This window comes from Balaenoptera musculus, chromosome 5 (genome assembly GCF_009873245.2).
Source record: "Balaenoptera musculus isolate JJ_BM4_2016_0621 chromosome 5, mBalMus1.pri.v3, whole genome shotgun sequence".
In the NCBI taxonomy this organism is placed as follows: domain Eukaryota; kingdom Metazoa; phylum Chordata; class Mammalia; order Artiodactyla; family Balaenopteridae; genus Balaenoptera; species Balaenoptera musculus.
This window is the reverse complement of record NC_045789.1, coordinates 8,086,322-8,102,358: the sequence shown is the minus strand read 5'-3', so window position 1 is coordinate 8,102,358 and position 16,037 is coordinate 8,086,322.

The following is a 16,037-nucleotide window of genomic DNA, read 5'->3' as shown; positions in this document are numbered from 1 at the left end:
ATGTTAGTCCCTTAAACTATTCCAGCACATAGAATGTGCTAAATAAATAACATATATATATGTTTATTAAAGATATTATTTACAAATGCTTATGTAAAATGTTTAACATATTTTAAATGTTAGATATATGGTTAAATCAATATCAGAAAATTTGAGGTCCACAAACTAAAATATCAACCAAAAAACACTGCAATAATTCTATCAGAAGAAGTCCAATGATTATAAAGCTGTTTTTCTTTTCTGTCAGCACTTCAGTAAAAGATGAATAGACCAGTCATGGATGATTCAACTTTCCCCATTAGGCCAAAACTTCCATTGATTCAGTTGATTGCTGACAACTATTTTCTGAATATTTGCAAAAATCACTGAATGGGTAACCTACAGAAAATATCATTGCGAGAAGACTCCATAAAAAAATGCAGTAGACCATTAAGAGTTTACTGCACTTAGCAAAAAACATAATATTCCCAGGGCTGTATCCTTGTTGGTGATGAAATAGTAAGTCTTTATGCCTAAAATGCTCATATCCTAGAGAGACAGACATCTTATTTCAAGGTTCTTCTGAACAAGCCATGAAGAATAACATTAGCTTACCCTCAGGGTATGATTGACTTTGCTATACAGGGCAGCAAGAGCAACCTCAATTCTGTATCCATCAATGGAGATTTATGATCTGATTATAAAAAGCAAAATGCAGAAAATGCATTAAGTGCTAATAGAATCCACATTAAAAAAAACTTACAAAGTTTTGCGCACATGCACATACATGGATGCATTTTGGTTGTTGCTTTGCCAGAAAGAGGTACAGAGGAGCCTTCAGTGTATGACTTTTCTTGATCCAGAAATGACTGAAAATGATGAAAAAGTATACTTTGAAGTAAATCATAGCCTTATACCCCTTCCTTATACTTCTAATGGTCCTGAAAATTTCCCTTAATGTTTTTTTGTTGAGAAGAAAGTCTGAATAGGTTGGATCTATGCATAATTATTTTATGGTTGAGCAAAATTTTATACTTCTCTACAACAATCCAAGAGAAACTGGGATTTCTTCCAGGAACTGTCCCATGCTTCATTAATTTTAAGGCCACCTTCATCTGCAAAGATCATGGTTACTTAAGGAGAATTCTTTTATCATAAGGACAGATAAAATTACTATTGGTTATTTAGGCATTTGATTCTTTTCCAAAAATCATAGGGAATGTTTTCTGAAATTCTGGGAACAGATGCAAATTGAACACATTCAGGGATGGGGTGATCTTGTTTAGCCATAGTTTATATGAAAAATATTTGAGTATATTATTCATCAGAAATTGTTTCCTGCTGGAGTTAAAATAATCAAGTAGGATTTCAATAACACCATTGGCAACTTAGAGAATAATCAGAGGTCAAAATGTGGGTTACCATCTAATGTTTAATAATCTAAGAACTCTAGTCTTGTATCCACAGAACCTGGGGGAACAAAAAGATAAGGAAAATTTACATTGCATGGGGATTTTTCAGTTCATGGAATCTTGGACTCTACTGGAGTCTGGACATCACTAGCTTCCCACCCCACCGCATTAAAAGACCATCTCCTGTGTCTCCCATGGTGTTTTTGTCATATGGTCATTCAACTTCTGCCTTGATATCCCAGTGTAGGAGAGCAGAACTTGTCACCCCCAAATGTGTCTCTTTGGCATGAGGGTGAATTTAGGCTGATTATTTTTAAGAAACAGGAGTTTAGGAAAGTTTTTCTTGTTACCTCCCTCTTAACTGCCTGAAGAACTTAGATAAAGGTCCCGTTCCCAGAATAGAGCTATCTGCACCAGAGACATCTCCAAAGAGCATGGGCTAGGTGTGGAGGGGGAAATTGCACAGGGCCTCGACACCAGAGTCCACTCTGTGCCCCATTGTCTCTGGCTGGCCCAGCAAACATTTGTTTACCAAGCATTTGCTTTTCCATGTCCCCATGAATTGCCTTCCTCCCCTCTGAAGTTCCAAACTACTACCCCAACATCTTTTTTTGTCTTTGGCTGAAGATGTTGTTTATTAAGGTGAGGGCTTTGGCCATCTTGGTGAGTTACTCAGTCTTCCTAGGTCTCTCCCATGTGTACATGTTACTAAACTTTGGTTTGATTTTCTCCGGTTAACCTGTCTTATGTCGATTAAAATCTTAGACCAGCCAAAAGAACCTAGAAGTGTAGAGGAAAATTTCACTCTCCACACCAGCAATTCCACTGTTGGACACATCTAGTTGCTGAAATCACTTATATGGAGATGAAACTCCTCCCCAAAATGCTCACTAATTTTTCCTGGATCTGCCTCTAAATAGGAGAGAAGATTTGTTCCTTTTGTTTGCTGATCACTATTTATATAATTAAAATATTATAACAGCTTAAGGAAAACTATTATGTTTTTCCCAATCTCTTCTTGCTCAGGCTAAGCAAAGTTACATGCACAGGTTTTGGAGCCCAGCTGAGATAAATTCCTTCTTGCCTCTTCCTAGTTGTGTGATATTATTGAACCTTTCTAAATCTTAGTTTTATTGTCTGTAAAATAGCTACAAAGCAACTGACCTTATACATATTCTCTGAGGATTAAATAACAATGCAGGCTCTCAACAGATGTTACCTACTATTTTTATTCTCTTTAACCATTCCTTGTGTAACTTAAATCCTTAAGAGCTAGAATAGATCCAGATAATTTTAATTTGAATCCATCTCTTTGAAAAAGGTCAATGTTTAATTTCTGTAATTTTTTGAGAGTGAGAAGGTGGAGAGAGGGGGTGAAGGAGAGGAAAATAGAGAGAGTGGGAGAGAGAGAAAGAGAGGAGAGAGGTGTCTGTGTGGTGCAGATGTATTTCTCTTGTATCTCAGGCTCTGGCATTTTAACTCCATCGGAGGCTTGCTTTCTACTATGTAGGATATGGCACTTCCTTTATTTCTCCTGGAGTCAATTAAACATGAAATTCAGCCCCTTTCTGATTGCACACATTCATACATAAGCACGCACGCATGCACACACACACACACACACACACACACACCAAGTCTCTGAATATGTAGCAACATTAATAAAGGTTTGAGAAATTAAAAGGGCTTTGCTTTGCAGTATATGAAAACTTAAACTGAATATCTGACATGTTTGTTCTTGTGAGGGAGGAAAAATAATTTTCTCTTTACTCTTCTAGGTTCTTGGCTGAGGTTCCTCTGTAATAAAAAGACAGATTAACAGGGGAAAAAAGACAGAAGGTTAATAACATGTATACATTCTGGTATACAAGGGAGATACCCAGGAAAACTGAGTAACTTCCCAAAATGGACCAAGCAATCACCTTAAATATCATTTCCAATTAAAGACAAAAGAAAATGTTGGGGAGTCAGGGGAGAGTCAGTTATGAGAGATTACCAGTAAAAGCAAAGTAAAAAAGGGTAAAGTTGTTGAGTAATTTTAAATAGTTGCCATCTCCATTGATAAGAATTTCTAGAGATTTAGAGTCAACCCCCTCTTCCTGATACAGAGAGGAAGACATCTTTACAAGTGGAGATTTCTCTTATATATGTAAATGTCCTTACAAAAGGGTAATTTCTACTCAATTTTCATATGTCTGCTTCTTAAAAAATTAATCAGCCTATTGTGGGCTGGCAAATTCTGCTCTCCTTTGCCAATTAAAGAATGTCACTCGTCGTCTGGTTCTACAAGGATTGAGTCACTATCCACTGTAGTCGCTGACCTACAATATACCCTGGAAAGAATTTGGGGCAGGGATCGCGATGAGGCACACTGAGTCCTGGGAAAAGTGGCAGAACAGGCTCTGAGATAGTTAGATATTTACATGAGAAAATTTTATGAACCAGGTTCTGGCATCTTCTCCTACTTAGAAATGAACTAAAATAATTGACTGAGTTATCTGTTCCTAGTGACTAGCAGTATCCTACTCAGATGTGTGCTTGACTGTGCATATCTCTTCACCAAAATCACACGTTTACTGGCCTCTCCCCTTACCTATTCGGAGCAGTTTCTCAAAGCTTTCTGAGAGTCTGTCTCAGGGCTACAGACCTCAGTAAGTCCCCAAATAAAACCGAAACTCACAGCTCTCGCAGCTCTTGTGCATTTTTTCCCCTCAGTGAAGGATCCTTCATTCTAAAATATTTCCTCTACATTCAGCTATGTATCTTTGCCACCTTTTCTGGTCTCCTTCCCCTCTCCCAGGAGCGAAACAGAAAAATTCCTCTGAGTCTCCTTCATTAAAGGATCAGATTCTTAAGATTCAATTGGTTAGACTCTAAGAGTACTAGTGACAGGTATTACAAAAGTGATTTGGCTCTAATTAATAAATTCCTTTTTTCAGAGATCTTATCCCTTTATAAAATTCAATAACAAAATAATGTAATCCTACAGAGAGTTTTTTGCACCGCCAATTTGAGAAGGCAGTGTAGTTATTTATGGAAGATCTTTAAACAAGAACAGTTTTTATTACTTTGAAATCACTTGCAGATGTTATTCAACATCTCTGCAATTGCCATAAGATCAAAACTAAGATATGGCACTTGTAACAGCCATCTGTTTAATGCTTTGTTGAGAAACTTTATTTCTTCTAGTTTTTTTAAGGATAATTTCTGTGAGTCCAAGTCTCTGCTAAGGTGAATGTTTAAAATCATTTTCTTCATGAGTACCTAGTACTTGTGAAACTGCTAAAATACATCTCGTGGGGCTCTGAAGAGCTCTGGTCCTTTATGTCTCAGCACAGAAAGAATTCAGTGAGAAGCAAAGTGATAGATAAGAAGTGATTTATTAGAATAGGACACTTACGAGGCTTACAAGTGGTCAGGTGAGAGGGTGTTGCACCCTGAGAACTTAGTGGGCTACAGTTTTCTAGTCAAAGGAAAAGTGGGGAGGGAGATAAGACCACCTTCTTCCTTGTTCTTGAGTAGATGTCAAGCTTCTATTATCACCTCCTCCTCCATGTCAGGTGGGAGAGTTTTCTTGTGGTATGGTAAAAAGACCTCTTCAGGTGGACAGAGCTCCTCGCCCACAGAGGCCTGGGGACAGGCTCTTATATATGGTAAAACTGGAACTGTCATGGTGCTATGGAAATGATCAAAAATGCAATGATATATACTAAAAATGGTAAATCATCTCAGATTTCAGTATAATGTCAACTTTTCCTTATACTTTTGTTTTTTAGGGTACACAGAGGAGCGTGTCTAGGAATCATTAACTTACTGAGCTCACTGGGCAGGATGTGGGTCTCATTCCACCATTGTTTTATTGTTTTAGGGGCAGGTCTCATGTTTCTGTTGCATGGCTTTTTAATTTTTCCTTTTTTGTTTTTTTTTCACTTTAAGTAGACTTTATTTTTTAGAATAGTTTTAAGTTCATAGAAAAATTCAACAGAAAGTACAAGAGTTCCCATATACTCCCTGTCTCAAACACATTGCATGGTTTTGTTGCTAAGCAAGCTTGCTTGGCTTTGTGGTTAAGCAAACCTGCTTTCTTGAGTGATCATTAACTTACAGGAGTCTTCCTTACTTTTTTCTTTACTTACAATCCCCTAGTGGGATTTAACTATTTAATCACCTACTTTGTCCATTTACTCTGTCCCTATCATCCCCCCTGCAGGTGTTTACCCTTTTATGCTTAAAAGGGGGGTAAAGGGTGACAACCGATTGTTAACTGCTTCCTACTGAGAAGGGACCTAGGCCTGCCTGGGGAAGGAGTAAAACACCTGGCTGACTGTCCCTTCTCTGTTGGGAGAACTGTAAACCAATGTCACTTTGCTTAATATCTTTTAGCCCTCTTTGATGTTAAGCATTGGAGGATGAGTTTATGAAAGATGTAAATTAAAAGAAATACAGTAATAAGCATTAGAAAAGTCACTAAAAGAGATTATAAATATGATTTTGGAGATCCAAACCATTTTTTTAAAACAGTTTCCAAATCTGGAAGAGGGTCAATTAAGGTCTCAATCTGTTTGTGTTTGACTAGGTCCAGAACCTCAATGTTTCATACTTTGGGGTCTCTCAAGTCTTTTATCTCAGTTATAGATTTAATCTGTTCTTTATTTTCTGTTAATATCTTTCGGTAATAAGGGTGGCTTCCTTGTCCCTCGAGAAACAGAGGGACAATTTAGTTAGTAAGTCCCTTCCATTAAAGAGATAGGACAGTCAGGCACAAACAGAAAGGAATGTAAAAATGATCAGCTTTTGCTGTTGCACAAAAGGGGTTACAGGAGAGTGTGCCCCTGTCTCTTTCCTGACTCTCCCATTACATATTTTTTTATGATTGTTAAGACTTTCAATCCTTTGGGTTAAGACCAAAAGGGTTGCACCAGTGTCTATGAAAAATTCTTTCAAATGGCCCACCACATCAATGACCACCTGGGACTTGACACTAGTTATGTAAATGGCATCTCTAGGCAGAGCCACTTTTGGCCTTGGGTCCCCTCAGTCTTCTGATTGCAAAACCATCAAAGGCCGAGGGGCCTCCGTCACTCTCTGGCATCTGGGGAATTCCCTCTGCCAATGTCCTGGCTGTTTGCAAAGGGCACATCGATCACAATCTTTCCTCCAGTGCCCCTTTTGTCCACACATGGTATACTGGTTTTTTCTGTGTACCCATGGGCCTTGTGGTCTACCACAGCCAAATTGGCCTGGAAAGTCCAGTCTCCTATTTGGTGGTCTCTGAGTGGACAAAGCCACTGCCATCATTTGGGCCTTTTGTATATTTCTCTGGGTGTGTTCAGCCTTTTCAGCTATATCCCTGATATTGAAAACTGAATAAGCCAATTGGAGCAAAGCGTTCATAGGGGTCTGAGGACCAGCAGTTGCTTTCTGAATTTTGTGCCTGATGTCTGGGGCAGATTGGGCAGTGACATCCATAGCCAAAAGGGCCTGTCCCTCGGGGGACGAGGGCTCCACATTCGCATACTTTTTAAAAGCTTCCTCTAATCTCCCTTGAAAACGGCCGGATTTTCATCTGGTCCCTGTTGGACTTCTTTCACTTTTTCATAACTGACCGGTTTTATTGTAAATTTTTTCCTACCCTCTATTAAACAATTAATCAGATGAGCCCATCTATGCTTATCAATAAAATTTATCTGGCAATTTCTTTGTGGATCTAACTCTGGGACAGCATTGTTCCCCACCCGCTCAACTGCATGGCCCTGCTGGTCTCAGGCTGCCACTTGGTCAGCTTGGACTCTGGCTGCCGGTATTATATGCTGTTCTTTCTCAGAGATGCAGCAGTGAGATAAGATCTGTAAATCCCACAGGTGAGATCAAAAGATCTCATCAACCAGGTAAACTCCTTTGTAAAAAGTTCAGAATCCTCAGAAAAACTTCCCAATTTATCCTCTGCCAGACTTAGATCAGACATTGAAAAAAGCACATGAACTCTTATTGTCCTTGATTTCTATCAGAAATTTTTCTCAGAGGCAGAACCGTAGGGGCAGTTGGTTGGTAACTTAGGCTGCTGTGGGTGCTAGCTAGGCTGGAAATGGGCCCCTTGGGTAACTCAGGGTACAAAGGAGCTCCTGGATATGGAGGTCTCTCCTCACCCCTGGGTGTGTTTTCCCCTGGGATAGTAACCTCGGCTGGAGCAAGGGCTCCCACCTGTGAGAGAGCCGTTGCTGGAACAGCCTTTTCCATGGATACGGCAGCTTCCATCAGAGCAATAGTTTTCTATTCAAAAGTTTCATTCCCTTTGTCAAAATCCACCATGCAATTTAATTAAGATTTGTAGTTACAACTATAGATGTTATCCCGTCCAAAGTAGTCTCCCAATGAGGTGTTAACACCTGAGAAATTGCCACAAAGGAATGGTACAGAAGGTGTCCCCAGTGGTGTTGACAATGAGCAAGAACTGGTCTGACTGCAAATTGGAAATAAAGGGCCAGCATTTGTAAGGGTTGGAGGGAGAGGAAGACTGACATCAGGGCTCAGGAAGTCCTCCGTTGGGCACTTCTAGGAATTAGGGGAAAAGTACCTTAAGTCTTGGAAGTTCATTCCCTTCAGTTTTCTTGGGCATCATGTACTTAAGAATATCTGATAAGAGGCTGGTTTTATCTAGGTTGGACATAGTCCTTTAAACAATTTTTGTCTAGTATGTATAGTTCCCTGGTTATAGATTATGGGCATCTAACCTTCATCCAAAGATAGATTACAGTGACCAGCATCAGAAACAAGTTTAGAATATCTTCTTAATAACTCAGTTAAGCTTTACAATAATATAACATAGCAAGAAAGAGCTATTTGAAAAGTAAGTTTTAGACAGTAGGTACTGACCTCAATTAGCAAAACTCAAATTTAATATCATCTATTAAAACATAATTTCTTTTTCTCTAAAATTACCCTTGTTCTTACCAAACATAGCCAAATTGAGATTAATTTGTTTAAAAAATAAGTCAGGTTAATTGATCACACAGGCTTGTATAATTTGTCCAATAAAGTGGTTGCCTTGATTACTAAAAATTGTAGAAAGTATACTCCAAGTGAAAAACATATTTTTTTTTTTTTTTTTTTTTTAGAAATTCACGTTCTTTTTATTTATTTATTTATTTATGACTGTATTGGGTCTTCGTTTCTGTGCGAGGGCTTTCTCTAGTTGTGGCAAGCGGGGACCACTCTTCATCGCGGTGCGCGGGCCTCTCACCATCACGGCCTCTCTTGTTGTGGAGCACAGGCTCCAGACGCGCAGGCTCAGTAATTGTGGCTCACGGGCCCAGTTGCTCCGTGGCATGTGGGATCTTCCCAGACCAGGGCTCGAACCCGTGTCCCCTGCATTGGCAGGCAGATTCTCAACCACTGCGCCACCAGGAAAGCCCCGAAAAACATATTTTTAACCTTTCTTTTTTCACTATGAGGGCATCAGTCTTGTAGCCAAGAAAGGCTTTTACCCATTAAATAAAAAATGAGGTTTGCCAGGAAGCTGGGAAGAGTCAAGTGACCATCTTAGATTTCTCATAGCCCTGACTGTTTGATTTATGCTATTGTTTACACATTTTATTTTCTCTCATTTAGGAGCAGACTGTAACCATACTACAAGGACATCAGGATGGCAAAAGTCTTGACAATAGGGGTGAATTTTCTTTCTGACAATTTACAACAAATATAAACTTATTGACTTTTAGTAAAGCCAGGTACAATAAAGTATTATACTTAATGTTGAAGACTCTAAAGACATGTCTGTGTTATAAAGCAGAAACTAACACACCATTGTAAGCAATTATGCTCCAATAAAGATGTTAAAAAAATATATTTGAAGTAAAAAAAAAAAAGACATGTCTGTATTTATTAACACACCTTAATAGTTAAGTTTACAGGCTTGAGTTTAAACAGGGATAGACGTAGAATGTAGGAGAAAAGTCTGAGAATTAAGAAGGAGAGTATAGATTGCTAAATCCTGTCAGAAGCAACCCAGACAGTAAAATTTCTTCCTTTTCACGTACCATTTCCCTTGTCTCCTGCACCAGCAATAAGATCCCTTCCGCATCTCTAAACATCCACACCACCTTTCTATGGCAACCCATGTTGATTGCCACCATTTCTCTGGTTCCCTGTCTTTAGATATCCATACCATCGTTCCTCTGGTCTGTACCTAGGTACCCAATCAGAGCCCCAAAGCATTTGGGGTTGATCAGCCTGTCTAAAATGGGCAGTCATTGACTGAGTGTCCTCTCCAGTGCTCCTGGCTCGTGGAGTCCCATGGCCCTATTAGGACCTGACCCCTGACCTTCTTATTTACCATGTCCCATCTGGGTCACCAGCTGAAACTGCTAAAACATGTCTCAGGGGGCTCCGAGGAGCTCCTGTTCTTTATGTCTCAGTGAAGTAAGAATTCAGTGAGAGGCAAGTAATAGATAAAAAGTGATTTATTAGAATAGGACACTTAGGAGGCTTACAGACAGGGGAGTGAGAAGGTGCCTCACCCTGAGAACTTAGTGGGCTACACTTTTTATAATCAAGGAAAAGTTGGGAGGGGACACTTCTTCCTCATTCTTGGGTAGACATCAAGCTTCCATCATCAGCTTCTCCACGTCAGGTGGGGGAGTTTTCTTGTCCCTACATGGTCAAGCCAGGACTGTTGTGGTGCAATGGAAATGAGCAAAAAGGCATTAACATATACTAAAAATGGTTAATCATCTTGAATTTCAGTGTAATGTCACCTTTTCATTACATTTTTGTTTTTAGTGTGTGCAGAGGAGCATGCCCTAGGAATTGTTAACTTACTGAGCTCACTGGGCAGGATGTGGGTCTCAAGCCACTATTATTATATCATTTGGGGGCATGTCTCATGTTTCTGTTGCATGGTTTTGTTTCTAAGCAAGCCTGCTTGGCTTTGTGGTTAAGCAAACCTGCCTTCTTGAGTAATCATCAACTTACAGGAGTCTTCCCATACTTTTTCTCTACTAACAATCCCCTAGTGGGATTAACTATCTAATCACCTACTTTGTCCCTTTACTCTGTATCACTTGTGGGGTTTTAAGTCTGTCTTTACTCCTAGATGAGATTGTAAGCTCTACAAGGGCAAGAATCCTGGTGTGTTGTTTCCTGCTTTTGCTTGTCACTTGGCAAAATGTCTGGCACACTGTAGAGTTTTGCAGTGGAGGGAAAACTTTCCTCTACCCTTCTAAGTTCTTCTGGCTGGTCTAATAATTAAATTGACATGAGATAGATTAACAGGAGAAAATCAAATTTTAATTTCACATATATGGGAGTTTATAGAAATATGAGACTCAAAGAAATGACTAAAGCAGGCAGCTTTTATTCCTTTTAGACAAAGAGGCAATAAATTTGTGAAGAATTGACAAGACAAAGAGACTTAGGTTTGGGTACTAATTAGTGGGGAGACTAAGCAGAGCTTGTTTACATAGCCTCTGGTTCCTGAATTCCCTGTTTCTGGCAATAAGGATGTGTCTCTACTTCCTGATCAGAGAGGGTGCCTTTCACATGGGAGATTTATTTTTGCTTTGAGAAGGGCAGAGAGGAGGGTCAGAGTGTCTTTCTTGCATTGGCTGTTTCTCAAGTAACTTTACTTCAGAATAATCAATATGCCAAAGTGACATTTTGGGGGCAATCCCCCCGATTGCATCAATTTCCATAAATATTGGTTGAATAAATAAATGAATGAATGAACAAAATTTTTAAGATTTGTTACAGAACAAAAATGGCAAAAACTCCCTGTAATTCTTTTTTAGAGAAAGGAAATCAAGATGTTAATATCTGCCTAGTTGCCCAGTCTTTTAAAAATTAAAACCATAGTTTTAATAATTATAAACATTGTAATTACGATTTGGCGCTAATCATAATCACATAATCATAATGCCTAATTATGATTTGACATTAAAATAAAATGTTATGGAGAAAAGCGAAAGAACAGACCAGCGAGGCCAAATTTGAATTATTTTGGTAACTACTGATATTTCTTTTTACGACTCACATCAGAACAATGATTATTGGTGAAAAACAGTATAGGAGTAACCTGTTATCATTTGGATAAATGTAGATAGAATTTTCACAAGACCCTTTTGTTAGAAATCAAGGCACAACTGCCCCCCTCCTCTCTCCTCCCCCCGTAAAAGGCAGTTTAACACAAGGTCCAAGAGGGTGAACTCTGGAGTCAGGCTGCCTGAACCCACACCCCAGCTCTGTACCTTCCAGGTCATAACTCTCTGGGCAAGCTGCACAACCCTCATCGGCTCAGTTTCTCACTTGGAAAATAGAGGTGATAACGTACCTACACCTTAGTGTTATTTACTATTTCTAGAGGTCTTGAACAGTGCTCAAGCTTCTCCTGCCTCCTCAATTCCCCTTCCTTCCTTCCTGCCTTCATTCCTTCCTTCATTTTTCTTTTTTTTCTTTCTTTCTTTCTTTCTTTCTTTCTTTCTTTCTTTCTTTCTTTCTTTCTTTCTTTCTTTGTCTCTTTCTCTCTTTCTCTCTTTCTCTCTTTCTCTTTCTTTCTTTCTTTCTCTCTTTCTCTCTTTCTTTCTTCCTTCCTTCCTTCCTTCCTTCCTTTCTTTCTTCCTTTCTTTTCTTTCTCTTTCAAAGTTGTATCCCCTTAATTGCTGCTTCTTTCTATAATAATTTCCTAATCTTCTTTACATTAATTTGAAACATATGAAACGTGTTCGGTGTTGAAGGGAAGCAGAAAATGCCATCCCAAAATATGCCTCCTGGGCAAAAGGATTATTTTAGGCTGATTATTTTTAACACGTGGCAGACAGAGGGAATGCTCTGAAAACTGAGTAGGCATTGCCCTTTCGTGAGGTGTTTACATTTATAAGGGCGTCTCCATCTGTAGGGTGTCCCCCTCTCTGTACCCGGAAGAGGAGGATGACTAAATCTCTAGACACTCTTATCAGTGGAGAAGGCAAGGACTTAAATCTGCATAACAGCCTTTGCCTTGTTTACTGTGCTTTTCTTGGTCCTCTCCTCTAACTGGACTCCTCCCTCACAGCGTCTTCTTTTGTCTTTAGCTGGAGATCATATTTAAGGTGGTAGCTTGGGCCATTTCAGGGAGTTATTTAGTTTTCCTGCGTATCACCCATGTATACGGGAGGTATACATGTTATTAAACTTCTGTTGTTTTTTTTTTTCTCTTGTTATTCTGTCTTTTTATTACAGAGCAGTATCAGCCAAGAACCTAGAAGTGTAGAGGGAAAAATATTTTTCCTTCTCCACAATGCTTTTTGAGGACTACAAATGATAATTTATAGCCTTCAGAAAAAGATACAATAAACATAAATAAGCAGGTAAATCATGCTTAGAGATAATGTTTCAATTAACATTTGGTCTATCCTCTGTTTTCCATATAGAACTTTTTTCCCCTGTTCTGAATAGGACTATCGCAGCTATCACATTATTATCTCTATAACTTAATTTTATTTATTTTAAGATTTTTTTCACACTTCAACATCTCTGAAATTGAGATGCATTTTCCAATCCATAGAGTATGGTAACCGCTGTCAGCCATGCACCTGGCATTGTGTGTGTACATGAATTTAGTCATAGCTGTACATACTGTCCTGCCTGCACTGGGGTTATATGCATTGCTGATACTGCACATTTTGAGTTTAATTGTGATTTTAAATGTCTAAAATGTATTAATTTATAGTTTGGCCTTTTAAAAAAAGCTATGGGAAAAGCAAAGGAAACAGAACAGTGAGATATACTTCTGATATTAATGAAGCAAATATTCATTTGCTGTATCAATTTACATTCCCACCAACAGTGCAAGAGGGTTCCCTTTGCCATTTTGGTAGCTTTTTCTGTTTTTTGTTTTTTGGGTTTTTTTTTCTGTAGTTCTTTTTTGTTCCTTCCTTCTTTTGCTCTCTTCCTGTGAGTTGATGACTATATTTAGTGTTATATTTGTATTCCTTTCCCTTTGGGGCATGTGTATCTTTTATAGGTTTTTGGTTTGACATTACATGAGGTTCATATAAAACAACATATACACATACATGATTATTTTAATTTGAAAATCTCTTAAATTTTATCACATTCTAACAACCCTGACATTTTACTCCCTCCCCATGTTTAATGTTTTTGACATCATGTTTTATATTTTTTTTGTTTTTTATATCTCATAACTACTTGTTGATATAGATGATTTTACTGTTGTCTCTTACCTTTCTTATTAATTTTATATGTGGTTTATCTATTGCCTTTACTGTATGTTTGCCTTTAACAAAGAGATTTTTCCTTTCCTAATTTTCATATTTCTAGTTGTGCTTTTTTCCAGTTAGAGGACTCTATAACATTTCTTGCAAAGCTGGTTTAGTGGTGCTGAACTCTATTTTTAGGTTTTGCTTATCTCTAAAACTCTTTATCTCTCCATCAAATCTGAATGAAAGCATTGCCAGGTAGAGTAATTTTGGTTGTAGTTTTTTTTTAATCACTTTAAATATGTCCTGCCACTCCCATCTGGAAGGCAAAGTTTCTGTTGGAAAGTCTGCTGACAGTGTTATGGGTTTTCCCTTGTATTTAATTTGTTGCTTTTCTCTTACTGTTTTTAAGATTGTTTAACTTTAGTATTTGCTGTTTTAATTATCATATGTCCTGGTGTGAACCTCTTTGAGTTCCTCTTTGTGGCACACTCAGTGATTTCTATGACTGTATGTCTGTTTTCTTTCTCAGGTAAGGAAAGGTTTCAGATATAATTTCTTCAAATAAGTTCTTTGTGACTTTCTCTCTCTCTTCTCCTTCTGGGACCCCTATATAGTGCAAATGTTAGTATGCTAATGTTGTCCCAGAGGTTGCTTAAACTATCCTCATTTTTTACAAATTCTTTTTTTTTTTCTTTTTTCTGCTCCACTTCAATGATTTCCCCCCACTGTGCCTTCCGATTTGCTGATCTATTCCTCTGTATCATCTAATCTACTATTGATTCCTTCTAGTGTATTTAAATATTAGTTATTGTTTTCTTCAGCTCCGTTTGTTTCTTCTTTATATTTTCTAACTCTTTGTTAAAATTCTCCCTGTGTTCATTCATTCTTCTCCTAAGTTTGTTGAGTCTCTTTATAATCCTTACCTTAGACTCTTTATTGAGTAAATTGCTTATCTCCACTTCATTTAGTTCTTTTTCTGAGGTTTTGTCTTGTTTCTTCATTTGGAACCGATTTCTCTCTCCTCACTTTGCCTAATTCTTTGTGTTTATTCTTATGTATTAGGTAGATTAGTTATGTTTCCTGATCTTTGAGAAGTGACCTTATGAGGTAGATATCCTATGAGACCCAACAGCTCACTCCCCTCTGTTCACCAGATGTATATACTCTGGAGGTGTCCTCTGTGTGGGCTGTGTGCACCCTTCTGTTGTGATGGGGCCAATTATTGCGAGTGTGCTGGTATCTTGTGCTGGCCCCCAGTCCAGCTGGCTGCCAGGCCATGCCTCATGTAGCTGCATGGCCCAAGGGATCCCAAGGCTGTGACCAGTCTGCTGATGTCTTGGGCCATCTCCTCCATGGGCTCCATGGGCTGGGGGTATGCGCCAAGTCTGGTGATGCCCCACTGTTGGGCAGGATTGGGCCCACAGGCAGCTGGCTATGGGTCTTGGGACAGGGGCAGGACTGGTGCTGGCTTGCTGGTGGGTGGGGCCTCTGGCTTTAGGGCCTGAAGGGCTTCAGAGTTGGTGCTGGCCTGATGATGGGCTGGTAAGCCCCATATACTAATAGGATAGAGAGAGGACTCTAACACGACACTTGCCCCCACAGATGTCCTCATTGCAGACAAGCTCCCCAACGTGTGTCCCATCATCGTTCATATCACCAGGAGCAGTCTGAGTTGTCACCTGCCTCTCCAGAAGGCTCTCCAAAATCAGCAAGTAGGTCTGACCCAGGCTCCTTTCAAATTACTGTCTTGTCTCTGCACTGGAATTTGGAGCATGTGAGATTTTGCACACTCCCTTTAAAAGTGAAGTCTCTTTTTCCCCACAACCCTCTGACTCTCCCATATGTAAGCCCCACTGCCTTCAAAGGCAGACATTCTGGGGTCTAGTTGGGGTTTTTGTGTTTTGTTTTTGTTTTTGTTTTTTGCTACAAGCCCCCTGTGATGGGGATTCTGATGTGGGGGCTTGGGCCCCTCACTCCTTGGAGAGATCCTCTGAAATTGTGATTATCTTCTTGTTTTTGGATCACCTCTCCCAGAGTTTTGTTAGATACTTCCTCTTTACCCCTCCTATCTATCTTGTTGTGGTTCCTTCCTTACGTATTTAATAGTGGAAAATCTTATCTGGTAGTCTTCAGGTTGTTTTCATAGCTAGTTACTCTGTACAAAGTTGTAATTTTGGTGTGCCCATGGGAAGAGGTTAACTTGGGGTGTTCCTGCCATACCATATTGGTCACACCTCTTATGCGCCTCTTTTACATTCTATTATTGATTATAACAAACAAATTCAATAACTAATTTTATATTATGTCTTCTTTTATTGGGCTTTTGTCTCCCTGGATAGCATTATTCAAAATCAGGTTCACTCTTGTCACCAAACTAATTTGTAAAAATTTAAAATACAACATTAAATAATTTTTTTCTTTTCAATCTATTCTTCTGCAAATAGTAACTCCA